This window comes from Haliotis cracherodii, unplaced genomic scaffold (assembly GCF_022045235.1).
Source record: "Haliotis cracherodii isolate W230 unplaced genomic scaffold, xgHalCrac1.p SCAF_15, whole genome shotgun sequence".
Lineage (NCBI taxonomy): Eukaryota > Metazoa > Mollusca > Gastropoda > Lepetellida > Haliotidae > Haliotis > Haliotis cracherodii.
The window spans coordinates 12315433-12327279 of NW_027266270.1; positions in this window are offsets into that span (position 1 = coordinate 12315433).

The window sequence follows — 11847 nt, forward strand, 5'->3', positions numbered from 1 at the left end:
TCCCCGCCCACGTAGGAATCTTTGGCAATGAAAACGCCGATAAAGCCATATTATCCCTTAAACTCGCAGAAATAAGCTTAAACCTACCTATCTCAAAAGCAGAAATTAAAAGTATCACTAAACAAAAAATCACCAAACAATGGCAAAATATATACCTAAACTCAAATAGCCAAATCAGAAATGTTCTTTAAAAAAAAACTAACTAAACCATAAACAGGCCACACCAAACTAAATAACCAGCTTAGCTAATAGCTCAACTACACGCAACAGGAACCTGCCCACACTGCAAAAACAACAAGAAACACCAGAACACGTACTCATTCACTGCACACACTACCAAACGCACCGAACCACACTACAAAGCACCCTAAATCTTAATACTGCACTTACTCTAGAATCAATCCAAAATCCACAAAATAAATTAGAAAAATTCAAAGCCTTAGGCATATATTTAATTAAAACAGGACTAATTGGTCGCATTTAAACCCCAAATTAACTAATAAAATCAAAATCACATAAACTAGCAAACCACCCTCCACACACAGCTCCCTTAGTTCGCTCTCTACCCACTCTTGGCATTCATTCCAAATCTCAAAATCTCAAAATTACTATATAAGCAGCCCTTAACACCCCTGACCACCCGATCCCGTTAGTCGCCTTTTACGACAAGCATAGTCGCGTTTTACGGCAAGCATGGGTTGCTGAAGATCTATTCTACCCCGGATCTTCACGGGTCGTCAAGACACTGACTTTTTTCTACGGGGACTCTCGGTATGTTGTTATAAATATCAGTTTATTACATTGTGGAAGATATTTTTTGATTCAAACTCAATGAAATGTGCAAAACTATACGTTTGTGGACATTTGAAATCTGCCTGGATATGCACGTTTCGTTTTAATATTCTGCAATCCATGTTTAGTATTTACCGCTGGCCCGGCCCGACTTTTCTTGGCCCGACAATTAGGCAATCCGGTGGACTGTGGCGAAATGGATTACACGGGATAACACCCGAACAATTCCATGGCGGCTTTACGCTGTACATTATCGATTTTAGTAATGATCTAGGCGCGAATGAAGGACATCACTACCCTAAACAATCGGGCAAAGTAGGAATCGAACTGTACTTTTCACAACCGCTAGATCACCCTTTGACCAGTTGGTTGGTTGGTTTATTGTTTAACGCCGCACTCAACAATATTCCAGCTATATGACGGCGGTCTGTCAATAATCGAGTCTGGACCAGACAACCCAGTGATTAATATCATGAGCATCGATCCACGCTATTGGGGTCGATGACATGCATCAACCAAGTCAGCGAGCCTGACCATCCGATCCCGTTAGTCGCCTCTTACGACAAGCATAGTAACCTTTTATGGCAAGCTTGGGTTGCTGAAGACCTATTCTACCCTGGATCTTCACGGGTCCCCTTTGACCATGATTACCTATTTGGAAATGAATAACTGCATTGAAGTGGACGCGTACCGTAACGTTATGATGACGTAAAGAGGTTGTACACCTCGGATATAGACGCTTTCGTGCGAGGACGTAAACAAAGGCACATTACCAAGGGATTATTTACTATGTACGCATAAACGAGAGACTTTACCGGCAGCCTATATCGTGAACACTGCGCCAGCTTCCATCGGGATTACAGTGGATTTGCTTTTACTACCGAATAAGGATACCGTAGAAAGTTTTGATTCATTCGGTTTGAATAATTCTCTTATGTATGGTGAATTCAATAGTTTTAAATATCTATACGGTAGACGCGTGTTGAAATATTCTAGTAGAAAGCTTCAATGTTACGATAGCGTTATTTGCGGTTGTTAATGTCTCTATTTTCTAAACTAGTGTCCAAAAGAAACGATACCAACTTATTTTCAAAATTGTTTTTTACTAAGTGAATTGTCTAGTATGAAGACATGCCAATTCGTATTGCACATCCCAAACACAGCATAGTCGATAAAAAATACCGGGAACACGTGATCACTTCCGGGGAAAAAACGTAAATTCCGTGAAAGTGACATTTCCCTCTCTAGCATGTTCTGCACGTGCATAAAAACTGTATAAAACGGCTGATCAGACACGTTGATATCACAGCAACAAAAAGAACACAAGATATGCCACGTTTGACAGCCATCTAGAGAGAGAGAGCCGTTGGAATGGTCCAACAAGGAGCGTCACACGTCGACGTCGCCAGAAGGTTGGGCTGCGCACGCATCACTATCACCAGGTTGATGCAGCGGTTACGTCAGACAGGTCAGACGTCAGACAGGTCCGGGAGTGGAAGACCACGAGTAACCACGCCCCGTGAAGATCGTTACATCCGGGTATTACACCTGAGGAACCGCACCGTAACAGTGACGTCCACGGCGGCTACAGCACTGGGACACAGGATCAGTCGACAGACCGTCTACAGGAGACTACGGCAGTATGGTATCCGGCCACGTCATCCCTACCGCGGACCGCTCCTGACGCCTCGACACCGGAACAACAGACTGATCTGGGCCAGGCGAGTTCGACGTTGGCAACGGCGGGACTTGGCACGTGTTATGTTCTCTGATGAGAGCAGATTCCTCATCTTCAGAAACGATGGACGGCAGCTTGTATACCGACGATTTGGTGAACGTTTGGCGCCTAACTGTATCCAACAGGTCCGGCCGTTTGGAGGTGGAGGGTTAATGGTTTGGGGTGGCATATGTGGTGACGTCAAAACGATGCTTGTCGTAATTCGTGGAAACTTGAATGCACAGCGTTATCTTGATGACATCCTACGGCCTGTTGTGGTGCCCTTTATTCAGCAACAGCCTCGTGGACTCCTTTTCCAACATGACAATGCAAGGCCACACACAGCAAGATTGACACAGAACTTCCTTGCCAACGCCAACGTACAGGTTTTGCCATGGCCCGCATGTTCACAGGACATGAATCCCATCGAGCACTTATGGGACCACCTCGATCGGCAAATCCGACGTCGCCGTGTGCCTCCAGTCAACGTCCAGGACTTGGAACGATGTCTCCTCGAGGAATGGCAACGCATCACTCCCAACGTCATCAGACGTTTGACGTCATCAGTCCGTAGGCGTGTTCTGGCATGTATTGATGCTCACGGTGGACATACCCGCTACTGACTTGACTTTGAGACGTGTGGTGTGACATTTCCCGTTGTTTCTGTGATCAGTGCTCTAACGAAATGTTCATTTTTCGACCCCACCCATCTTTAAAGGCTTGTCATATTGGTTGTACAGATTTTATTGAAATGAGATTTTTGTACAGATGTTGTGAAAGGATTTCTCAAAAGCATAACACCAATCCTAAACTTCTGCATTGTTTAGTTTTTCTTTTATGTCGTTGCAAACAGGTGGTATCGTTTCTTTTGGACACTAGTTTATATTATCGGTGTCGACACAACTCGATGAGTCGCATTTTAAACAATTTCACCGATGATTGTACTATAAACGATGATATCGTACACTCTTGGTATTGGAATAAAAAGCGTTAAAAACGTAGATGCTACTTTTTTGTTGTTTATTCGGATATTAAAGCGACGTACGGCTATAAGTTAAACAGCTGATAATAAGTATGACATATTCGTACATTCGATGTGATTGGGTGTGAATAGCTCCTGTCAACGGGTCGGTCAGACGTACGAAGGGCGATTGATAAGTTCTAAGCCTAACAAAGAAAACAAAGTCAGTTTGATACCAAAGCTTTTTATTTTTTGACATAGTCCCCTTTAAGGTCAACACACTTTCTCCGCGATGTTGCAATGCCATTATGCCATTTTTGTAGAAGTCAACTTCTTGGACACTCAAAAAGTTGTTGACCGCTGTAATGACGTCATCATCTGACTGGAAATGAGTTCCAGCTAAATGCCTTTTCACCTGTGGGAACAGATGATAGTCCGACGGAGCCAAATCAGGTGAAAAAGGTGGATGTTGGAGAAGTTCAAAGCCACACTCATGGATTTTGGCCATTGCTATCAGTGATTTGTGTGCTGGAGCACTGTCGTGATGATAAAGCACACATTTCGTCAACTTTTCACGTCGCGTAACTTTGATTTTCTCTCTTAACTGTCTCAGAAGTTCAACATAGTAAGCTCCTGTAACAGTACGGCCTTTAGGAAGCTAGTCCACCATGATCACACCTTCAGAATCCCCAAACACGGATGCCATGACTTTCCCAGCTGAAGACACAGACTTTGCTTTCTTTGGAGTGGGAGATGTGACATGTTTCCACTGTTTAAACTGTTGTTTTGATTCAGGTTCAAAGTGGTGGACCCATGTTTCGTCCATTGTAACAAATCGTTTGAGAAAGTTATCTGGATCACCTTCAAAAAGCTTGGGGTTCTCCCTTGAGAGATTCTCTCTTTGACGTTTCTGATCAGCTGTCAACAGTTTGGGGACCCATCGAGCAGAAACCTTGTGCATTCCTAGAATTTGTGTGAATGAAATGCACTCGCTCCTGAGAGATGTCCACTAAGTTGGCTATCTGTCGCTGTGTCACTCGTCGGTCGTCCATGACTATGTCCAGGATTCGCTGTACCATTTCAGATGTTGAAGACACAACAGGTCGACCAGGACGGCGTTCATCATCAGAGCTCGATCGCCCACGTTTAAACTCTGCCACCCATCTTTTCACTGCTGCATATGACGGGGCACCTTACCCTAGTGTGGATAACATATCCTCATATATGGCATTGGGTGTTAAGCCTTTCTTGTAAAGGTATTTGATAACAGCTCGCTTTTCCTGTTTCTCCATTTTAAGTCATCTCATAACCCCCCTTGCACTCAATAGCTTATTCTAAACTAAATAATCTGTCCAATACAACAATCATCCTGTGTATGTCAATGTACTTGATCAGTCTATCGCCACCACAACGGAATTCATCCATACCACACTCCTTCAGAGGTAGGCTCACAACTTATCAATCGCCCCTCGTATTCAGCGTCAGCGACCCGTAATCACCAATCTCGGGCGATTAACGGGTTAACAACGGCAATGCGGCCAGGGCCAATGTTGCTTACGCACGGTGTCATAACTATTGTTTAGAATTTCTAGTGTTAGTTTCAAATTGTTCGCAGCTATCGAAGGTAATGAAAACAGTAACATATTTCTTAATACATAAACATGCTTAAATACGACACTCGAAAGCTCAAGTATAAAGACAGTATCTATTCACGACATATTGTACGTAGTCTCGCCTATTATGGAAGGTCCATGCTTTCCTTACGCAGTAACGTTAAACAATCCGAGTTCAGACTTTATCAAAGGTAGCAACTGTAGCATTGTTCTACATTCTTCCATAGACATTGCTCTTCCTTTAATGGTCGCCTTACCGGCCAGAAACATTCTCACGTCCAAAAGAGTACGGTTTAGTCTGGTCACTGCCGACAATTTGAACTGAATAAGCGAACACTTTTCGCCACGGGTGTTCAGACTTTTTATAGCCTCAGATCTGGGTAGAAATTTTAATGTCTGGAAAATAGCGTCAGAGGATTCGATCGTAGAATTATTAGTTGTCCTAGTGATCCATTCGGCTACCGAAGAACCGGTTAGAAGACACATCAGGATAGATGTACCTATAATCATAATATGTTTCTTTCCTTTAATGGTCAAATTTCCACCCAACAATCCGCAGTTAGCGGTAGCGACCATGGAAGTTCGTCAAAAGGCTGTTCCATGTTTTCTCAACTGTTGAATTAGTTAGTCGTTCGCCGGTTCCGTGTATACTGTTCAATTCCACAAACCGGTCTTATATAAATCTAAGTTACCGGGTTTGAGTGCGGGTCATTGACCCGGAACTGCGACGTGATTGTCCGGTGTTCACTGATTATCCGGCTGGTCACGTGATTTGATCGCCGGACTGTCATCACGGTTGTATCATTTGCGGCTCAAGCTGTTCGAGATATCGGACGTGAAAATTGATTTAAGCACCGATTGCGACGCTAGTGTCGACTACGGATGTAAATGTTTGGATGCGGATAGCTGTCGGAGTTCGTGGACAGCAGGATCGGATATTATGGACATTCCCGATCATCCTTCCTACAGGTATTTAAAAAAGCGATACCTACTACAAATTTCCTATTCAAATTAAGCAGACTCCTCGAGCTGGCCAGGTGCGGGTTTTTCTACACGGGAATGAACGATTGCGTTCAGTGCTATATGTGCGGTATTAAACTGTACAAATGGAAATTTGAAGACAAAATATTACAAGAACATAGAAGACATTCCCCCAACTGCGGTTACCTGAAGACCGTATTTGGCTCACCATCCACGACGACCTAAGACGTCGTCAACATCCCCGTATACATCCACGAAACACAGGTTTCCTTTTGGAACCACCAAATCTCACAAAAGAAAACTTTAAACATTTTGCTTAGAAGCTTTCATTAAAGATATCCTTTCTCTATTTCTTTTTTTTAGCTGGAGAATTTCACTTTGTAATTTTAGAACTTCTGCGGGCAGAAATCAGCCAATGAGAGGACAGCAATTAAAAAAACGGGCAAAAGTGCATGTTATACTTTTTTTTATTATTGTATCCACTAAGCGTAGTATATGGTGTACTCTTTATAAATCAAGAAATAAAAAATAATTGTCTACCCTGGTTAAGGAGATACATCTGATTATTTTGCGGGCAAAAATCAGCCAATCACAGGTCAGGGTAAAATATACGTCATCGTTACTCTGAGGTGGGGATAATTGTTGTTGCGGGCAGAAATCAGCCAATGAGAGGGCAGAAATATATGACGCCATTACTCTGGGTTTGGGGGGAGGGGGGGCCTGCTGGCAGAAATCAGCCAATGAGAGGACAGCGTAATCGAGGTTACGCACGGTGTCATAACTATTGTTTAGAATTTTTAGTGTCAGTTTCATACTGCTCGCAGCTATCGAAGGTAATGAAAACAGTAACATATTTCTTACTACATAAGAACAACGGGCAAAAAAAAACGGGCAAAAGTGCATGTTATACTACTAACACTATCAGATAGGAAATTTAATATTCTACATCAATATGTAATTTTATTGCCGGAGGTAGATCCAGTCCCATGTGAGCGCAATTTTTACAAAACTTTCACTTTTCCGATCTTAGGAAAATGTGCGGCAGAAAAAAACAACTCGGTATCCAGTGGATAAAAAGCAAACAAACAAAACTTGAAAGCTGAGCTAACTGTGAGTGAGTGAAAATATATATTCACATGGGCAGTATCTCAGCCATGTCATTTCAATGATTATACGTAATAATTATACGTAGACTGTAAAAACCTGTCACAAACCATAGTAAACATATTAACTTTCACAGATCTGTATTTAAAACTCTTTGCTTCAGGTAAACGTTGTTATTCGTCTGAATTTCATTATGCAACTGACAAACGATCATCTCCATACACACACAGTCATTCCAAAATTCTATGACAACACAAAACACAATCAAGGTAACATTCTGTACTTACAACTGTCAACTTTACCGATACAATTCACACGCCATCACAACACCAGAACTTCCGGAATGAGAGATATTGCCCTTAACTTACTACCATATAACCATAAAAATATACCACTATTCATAACAATACATTATAAAAAGGGTTTTAGATATCCAGCAATCCAAATAAAATGAGAATAAACATTATTAAAAATGTCCTTGACAGTTTTTACACTGGAATATTTCGGACATACTTGACCGTGATTCTCTCATCACAGAGAATACAAAACGGAGGATCCTTACCTTTCAATAAATACCCATGTGTATGTCTAGTATGGCCAATACGACATCGACAGTAAGCCAAAGTTGCAAGTCTTTTTCAGTACCAAGCAAACTCTATTGTTTGGTTGGGGCCGTCGGGTAGCCAACAACATTAACTTATTTTTATATCTCTCAATATGCGCATTAATCAGATTTAATAATTTTCTGTTGCAGCCGCATGACGTTAAGTTCCTTTCTGTCGGGACAGCGTGGTCTTCACCTTTTTAAACTACTACACAACTGTGTTTACACGTGACGCCACGTTAGTGGGTATGTTGCAATCAATATTTTGGTCACTTCACAAATGCGTTTGTATTAAAAAATAAACACCGGAGCTAAATGTCCAGATTTTCATATTTAAATGAACATAAAAAAGAGAATTAATACTTTAAAGTAAATATAACTCCCTCACTATCAATAGGATTTAGTTAACAAATTATTTGCCTGTTGCTATGATAAGTGATTCCTATTTCAAACATATTGGTGAACAGGTAAAATATGGCATCAGTTGGTCAAATAATAACAGTATATGATATATTGAAACTGATTAATGCTTACATGCGTGGGCTGTGAAGGCCAAGATGAGGGTTGTCCAGATGCAAATCATTGTGTTTCATCAACTCGCCAAAGTTCACCTGCTAGTTTAAGGATGAATAGCTCAATATATACATATTAATGCCATATCACATGTCCCATAACGATCTCTGATTGGTTGATTCAGATCAGGATTGTTAAAATTCAGATTTGTGAGATATAACCACATCTGTGACAGGTGCAATGTCAGGACCTTATATGTCATTCTTGGTGACATCTGATGCTTGAGTGAGTGAGTGAGTGAGTTGGGAGTGAGTGAGTGAGTTGGGTTTAACGCCGCTTTTAACATTATTCCCGCTAAATCACGGCGTGTCAGCTTAATGTGGGAGGAAAGCCCGAAGTGATGGTCTCAGACGTTTACCACTTCGGTTCAACCCACGAGCACGGGTATGGTGCTGACAAACCTAGAAACATAATCGGGGCGAACCGGGATTCAAACCCACAATCATAGGTTTCTGGCGTGCCCAAGGGACGCATCTCTGCACAGCAAATTGCGGCGCCTTAGACAACTGGGCAACCCGTGCCCCGTCATGATGCTTGAGAACAGGTGTAAATGTAACTGAACAATCTTACAAAAAGGCCTCAGCAAACCTTTCAAAACGTTTTGTCAGACATGTGGAGGAAATTTTCAAAATTGAAGCATCAATGACAAAAATGATGTCTGGTGCAATTCCCTATTTTGACTTGTAACATTTGTGTTTTTTCAAGTGAACATTTGACTTGCCTTTGCGTGTGTTTGTGGCGGGTGTCACTGGTGGGGGCAGCATAAGCTCAACTTTTCGCAAACATCTGGTATCATCAGCATTTGATAGTGATTCATAAGCATATTATTTTCATGTAATAGATGCTAAACTGGGGAAATTTGATGGACAAGTTCATGTACCTTAAATGAAATAAAAACCCATTTTTGGAATCGACACGTAACAGATATTTGGGATTTCTCTTTACGCCTACACAAAAGCTTTTCTTATTACAAATTACACAAGAACATCTGGTAATATTCCCAGTTCAGATTTATTTAAGATCTTTCATTGAATGGTTACGCCAATTCTCTGTTATAGTTCCGAGATATAGAGAGTTAAATATTCTAAAGAAATTGAAAAAAATCATGTTAAATTTTGAAAGTTGCTTCTTGGAGTGCGTTGTAATACCACAAACTTTATAGTTCTTTGTGATTGTGCGGCGACTGATGCAGCCGTTGGTGCCGTTACCGTCGCTGTGACGAACGTATTGTGCAAATGCAAAGTGCGCAAGTACCGGTCAATCTGTAGCGTCATCAGCGCGGATTGCCATGTGTGTTGCCATTCTATCTGTAACGCCCAGACAGTCGGAAGATGGCTGTAGGTGTACGGCTGAATGTTTTATCCCTGCTGGGCACATAAAAGACACTGAAGCTGTTGGTCAAACAATTATACAACCACACACACGCACGCACGCAAGCTCACGCGCCTCGGACTTGCCGACGTTTTGCACACAAACAAATAACTCCAATATGCCTGAATGATTTAGTAGTCCGACATAATAATATATTAGGAATATAGTTGCTGTGGTCATGGTGACCCTTGCCTGAAAACCAGAAATAGGTGCTGTTATCAGCAGACTGAAAATAGCTCATATAAACTTTTAGTCAGGTGAGCTAAAATGTATTTTGGTGACGAGATATCGTAGATTGAAAGTTATCGTTAACGTTACTTGCTGTTTAATTTATATTTTTGTTTATTGAGAAAATAAATATATATTTCAAATGGATAAATATCTAAACGAACAATTTGCGAACATTCTGTAAGGGTTATTAAACTTTTTGAGACGAAAGGGACTATATTTTCAAAGGTATAACGATTTGTAAAACTCTACGAGTTGCAAAAGTTACAACTGTAACAACGTGTAAAAACTGGTAAATTATGAGGTATATGTTGTAAAATACAGTAAGGTTTCAGTAGAAAATAAAATTGTACAAAAATATTCAAATAAATATTCAATCAGTTAGGAGAGAAGACTTTATACAAGTCGGGAGTCAAATAGTTAATGAAATTAACACAGTCTCATGCGTGAGTATTATGTGTATTATATTGTTCTGACACGTGTTTTCAACTTCAAAGAAAGCATTGGGACACAAATAACCCAATCGTCTGAACGGCACATTTTTCAGATCCTCACAGAGAGAGGTATAGTAGTCCAGAACAGGAGATAGGTTTATAGATGAAATATTTGTTGGACATGTAACTGCTAAAAGTATGAATGGTGCATCACATCACCACCAAGCCTTTTACTGACTTCTTCATTGACTTGAATCATCTGTTTATCAAACAGCCTATACGGGGAGTATAGGAAGGGTTGGAGGATTGGGTGTCCAGCAGCTTTGATCGCTTCATGTGTCATTACTCTGAAAGCTTTTATTTATATTAACGATTAATTTCGATTTGAATAATACATCACTACCATCAAAACCTTTATACTAAAGTGATGCCATGAATTTGAGTTTAGTTTTGTTTTTCTTCCTTTCTTCGCGACACGTTTAACCTATATCTGTAAATTATCGAGTCTAGGCAAGACAAAACAGGTGGATAATATGAGGAAAGCCCACGCTGTCGGGGTACGATGGTCAGTAACCAATCAAATCTATGAACCTGACTGAGCTCTACCTATACGGGATCATCATTCAAATAACCCATTACATCATCCAAACAACCACCACCCAACGACTCCCATCTCTATTTATTTATTGAGAGAGAGAGAGAGAGAGAGAGAGAGAGAGAGAGAGAACGAACGAACAAAATAGAAACAGTTTGGACTGAGACAGTAAAACTGTCCCCTGCTGTGTTGCAGACGGGACTGCTGCAACATATGGTTTAGATTGCAATCCTCGGGTGGTCCTTGGGGCATAAGTTCAACATGAAGGCAATTAACAAACATCTTTCCAATCGTGTCTACCAACATTACAATTCTTTAATATCACTCAACCCTTTGCATGAAAGTCGACCTTATAGAATGTCTAGAGAAAATAATTGGATTCGACATTTGTAATGATAAAATAAAAGACGTTGGCAGTCTTTCTAAACAACGAACTGCTAATGTCATTGTATTGAGTCTGTTTCCGGCTCCACAGAGAAAGGAAGAAGGCCATATGAGGACATTCATTTGAAAGATTTGTTGCCTCTCCTTCAGGAACCATTGGGACAGCACAAAGTAAGAACAAGACTGTACTCTGTGTCATTGAAAGAAATTAAACGACTCCAGCAACGTTTGCTAATGGGTGGATCTACAAACGGTAAGAGCCCACAGTATCGACTGGAGAGTATAGTTCTTGATATCGCTTTGAAACGTTTGACCAAACCAGAAACAGACCCCACTAAATCCGACAAAGACCGCAATGTCTTAAATTTAAGTAACATTCTCAGACAGAGATCACTTTCACAAAATGTCCCGCAATATTTAAAATTACAGGAACCACAAACAATTTCATTTTCCTATACGAACACAATTTTATTCAGGTTGTTGAATTTAT